Raw genomic sequence first — 5,164 nt, 5'->3', positions numbered from 1 at the left:
AGGCATTTGCCCTAACCACTGTTTTATCGCTCTGGCTCAACCTCAGGCAATCTGTGATGTTAGGTTAGAAAGCCCACACAAATTGTGTATAAATTGATTTCTTTCCCCTTTTTTGGGGCTCCAAGTCTCTCTGACTTGCGGGTCTTCAATTCAGAGCTTGAATAATTCTATCATTGCACTCTTTATTCTGTATCTTCTGTTCTGCACGACAGATAGCCACCTAACACCTCTTTAAGAGTGTCAATACCTCCCATAGAAAATATATGTTGGTGGCCGGAGAGATAGCATGGAGGTAGGGCACTTGCATGCAGAAGGACTGTGGTTCAAATCCCGGCATCCCATATGGTTCCCCGAGCCTGCCAGGAGGGATTCCTGAGCGTAGAGCCAGGAGTAACCTTTGAGCGCAACATGATGTGAACCAAAAAACAATATATATATATATATATATATATATATATATATATATATATATATATATATATGTATGTATGTATATATGTGTGTGTGTGTGTATTATGGTGTTTTGTTTGTTTTTGATCAAGCAAGTTCTAATTATGTTTTAATTGCATAAAATTCAAGAACAGTGGATCAGAGAGATAGCTCAAAGAACTGAAGCTTTCCATGAATGAGACCTGTGTTGAATCCTTGGCACCACATGGTTCCCCTGAACACTGCCAAAAGCCATTGTATATAGCTAAATATATAACCTCTGAACACATTGGATGTGGTCTAAAAACAAAAAAGCAAACAAAGAAAAATGAATAGCTAAACAAAACACCCAAAGAGAGGAAAAATTCTCTATTTAGAGATGAAAATTTAGATTATATTTGAGACAGACATAAAATAGAGGGCTTAACCAATAAACCATGGGGGAAAATTACAGAGTAATAGAAAAAGTACTGATCTGGGAACTCTGATCTAAGAATTAGCTCCTACACAAATGAAGTATGGTATTGAATGTATTATATGCTAATACATATCTTCTGTAGTATTGGGATACTGAAAGAATTAAATTATTTCAGTAATTGATTCAGATCTGCAATTCTGTACATGTTACTATGCATATGCATGCACAAATAACGAGCTACAATGATAATTAGAAAGTTCAAAATCTGATGAAAATGGTCTAGAAAATAATAATGTGCTTGAAAACACAAGTAAAAATGCATCTGTAAATAGTGAGTGAATGGAGAGAAATGACAAAAGTTTGGTTAATAAATAAATCTTAAGCTAAATGAGACATGATGCTGCTATTAAATGGGGTAAAAAATTATATAAAACACAGATAACATGTGGGATCAGACCAAATGGTGGAAGAGAATAAGACTAATCATAGAGTACGATTAAACATAGTTTAGAAATGTAAGCATGAACTAGAAAGGAAAAATATACTAAAAAGGGAGCTTATGTTTCTATGAAACTGCACTAAGTTTAGCTAAGTTTATGTGATACTGGTCAAGAAAGCTGTCAGAGGGTAGAGATGATTGCATACTGGAGAATTTTAGTGAGGAAAAAAATGGACAAGAAATTGAATTGTAAATTGGAAACTGTATCCAGAAGTTCACAATTTAGTAATATAATTTGAAATAAGTGATACGGAAGAATGGTGTAATAAGCACCCCATAAAAAGGAGTGAAAATATTGAATTCTAAAATATGAGTGTCAACTATTTGCATTTAATAACATGTTTATCATACATGTCAAGTCACACAGAAGATTTTGATTAACCCTCATGACACTGACATTTTCTTCTAATTACAGTAGAATTCTTTCCTACTCATCTTGAGGGCTTTTGAAGATAATGACCTGGATAGGTATTAATAATTAATTAACAGTCCTCATTTAGAGGATGGGGATTGAGGCATAATACAGCAAGTAGGATAAGGCTCTTACCTGGATTGTGTCCAAGGCACAGCCAAGATGTGCCTCACCCAAACTAAACAAAACAAAAATTACAGTGTTATGACTTAGAGGAAATTATTTACATTCGATAGTAATAAGTGCAAAATAATACACTTTTTGAGGTTTCTTTTTGTTGTTTGGAAAATGCTTTTATTGCAAGACGTTTAAAAAGTGTGTTGTAATTTTATAATTTTTATATAATTCCATGTTATTAGACTAATGAGCATGGAAATTCAGCATAAGTGTTTTGTATAGTTAATGCATTTGTTTTTCTTGATGGGGTTCTCCCTGCCATTCCAGCTTAGAGTTATTCTAAGAAATAAAACATCTTAATTGGATGTCAAAGAGATACAACAGTGGATAAGGCACTTGCTCTGTTTATCATCAACTTATTTTGGTTTTGGAGACCATGACTAATTCCGCAAGTCCAACAGTAGCATATGCACAGAGCCAGGATTAAGCTCTGAGCAATGTTAAGTGTGAACCAACAACTTTCTCCACCCTGCAAATTAATTTCAATTGCATGACCATCAGGAGCAAGGCAAAAAAGCTGAAGTCACACTGAATAAAGTAAATCTTTTATTATTTATGTATTTTTATTCATGAAAAGATTATTTATTAATAAATAGCTTCATTTGGGGCTGGAGTGGTGGCACAGAGTGGAAAGGCCTCTGCCTTGCCAGAGCTAGCATAGGAAGGACCATGGTTTGATCCCCCTGTGTCCCATATGGTCCCCCAAGCCAGGAGCGAATTCTGAGCACCTAGCCAGGAGTAATCCCTGAGCAACATTGGATGTGCACCCCTAAAATAGCTTCATTTTATATAATTATGTACAATTAAGTTCTGCAGAATTAATTTTGTGATATCTTTGTCACCATGCTAAATCTTAAGTAGATATGTTTCAATAATATTCAAATTTCAGAAAAGCTTGAAATGTCTTTACTTCCATGAAAATAATTTTTATATCTGTTTGTGAATTCTGTCTGATTTAAAAGTAATAGCTATCTTGCTGCTATAATTATAATTTGTCTCCAGAAAATGGTGATAGAAACTAGATATTTAGGAGGAGTTATTTTTCCCTTATAATATAATTTAATAATAATAAGCTTATTTTATTAATTGGTAAGGAAATAATATTTATTTATTTATTTTTATTATTATTATTTTTCTTTTTTTGGGGGGGCCACACCTGGCAGTGCTCAGGGGTTACTCCTGGCTGTCTGCTCAGAAATAGCTCCTGGCAGGCATGGGGGACCATATGGGACAACGGGATTCGAACCAACCACCTTAGGTCCTGGATCGGCTGATTGCAAGGCAAACAATGCTGTGCTATCTCTCCGGGCCCCATGAAATAATATTTAAATGACTAGCTAGAATTATCAGAAAGTGAGAAATTTAATCTTTTTTAGATGTCTATCCACCTTTTACATTTTTTTCTTTGAACGTATTTAAAAAATATTGACATTTTTATCTAGTAAAAGTGATCAGGATCTGAAAATCCAATTTCTCTTTTTCTGCATTATTGTGTAATATACTAACATGATTATTTAGAAAATTACAAAGTTAAACTCGATAATTGTGATTTTTTTATATTTCTGCATAAGAAAAAAGGAAATTGTGTGAGTCGTTCATACAGGTGTCTCCGCGATTAATTTAAAATGCAGAATCTCAGAATAACCACAGACTTACATAAATTATAATATTCACTTTAACAAGAGTCCTGTAATTTATATACATTTTATAAAAAGCACCTAGCTGAATATAGACTTTCTTTGTTTTTACTTGTCACATTCAAATGGAGATTTCAAATAAAAAATAGAGATTGTGTCATTAAGGTAAAATTTATACTACAATATTTATCTCATAAATTATTCTTTCTCTCCCAAAAATAGAAACAGAAATTCTGTAGAGATAATTTTATAATATCATTTTATGAGAAATTATGAAGACAAATAATTTTGAGGATTGACTTCCAAAATTCAAAACATTCAGAAAAAAAATTCTCAAAAGTAACAAATTCTGCAGTTTCGCAAATTTAGTCCCAGGAACCAAAGTTCTAAATGTTTTGCCCAAGTTTCTTGAGATATTTTGTGTCAGTTTTAGGAAACTGCACTATAAATGATCATTTTGGAGTTTTTGCATTGTTTTCTCTTAAATTATATACTTAAAATCTTTATTTTCCTTTTTCTATGTAATTTTAAACACAGAACTATTTTCTTCCATCAAATAAAATCAGCTGAATACAAATTATAAAATATTGCTTTATTACACACTAGTGGTAGAGTTGTTATTGCTGTGTAAATATTAATCATTGAGAAATAGCATAGATAAAGAAAACCTTGCAGTTACAGTTATTATGCATGCTTTACTAACAGAATAAACATGCCATACAAAGTTCTACTTCAGTGTAGATCTTTAAGATTTGATTTAGAGGTATGTTATTGTTTTCTAATGATAAAGTGTATTTGTGTGTATTTGTATGTGACTTAATAGAAGAAAGTCCATTTTGTATGAATTCAGAATCTGTTCCAAAATTTTCCATTGAAGACTTCATATGCCTAATGTTGTTTAGCACTTTTCAATATGTAGGTGGTACTGAATATACTTTAGAAATAAGAAACCTTATTCTTAAATGTAAAGGATACATGGTAAAAGTATAGACTTGATAATCTACTCCCTTCCTTCCTCACATTTCTCTCCTCTGTCCATAATTACTTTGTATAAATTTTGAGTTCCTTTAAATAACAACAAAACCCCAAAAATAACAGGGTACTTTAAAGAGAACAGTTGGTAAGATGCTTGTTTTGCATACTAAACCATGAACATGACCAGGTGTGGCCCAAAACCAAAACCAAATAGACAAACAAACAAACAACAACAACAAAATACCAACCCATCATTAAAATTTCTATGCAAATTTCATTAAAAATACTTACGTATTCCCTTAAATGCCAGTTTTCTCCCTTATTTAAAAGAAATAGAAATGGGTAAAAGAGATGGTACAGCCCAAAAAGAACTTGCCTTGAACTCAGCTGACCTGGGATATATCTTAGTACCCTGGGATAGATCCTAGCACTAGTAGGATTCATTAAGCACAGAACCAGGAGTCAGGTCTGAGCACTGCTTGAGTCTGTCACAAAACAAACAAAACAAAACAAAACAAAAATCAACCAACCAACAGGAAAAGAGAATAGGCTAATTTCTTCTCAAGTAATTATTTAGTTTATGTAGTATTCCATAGTGTGACAATATTATTAGGAAA

The sequence above is a fragment of the Suncus etruscus genome, chromosome 16, assembly GCF_024139225.1.
Source record: "Suncus etruscus isolate mSunEtr1 chromosome 16, mSunEtr1.pri.cur, whole genome shotgun sequence".
Lineage (NCBI taxonomy): Eukaryota > Metazoa > Chordata > Mammalia > Eulipotyphla > Soricidae > Suncus > Suncus etruscus.
The sequence above is the reverse complement of the archived record's forward strand: the minus strand, read 5'-3'. Positions refer to the sequence as shown.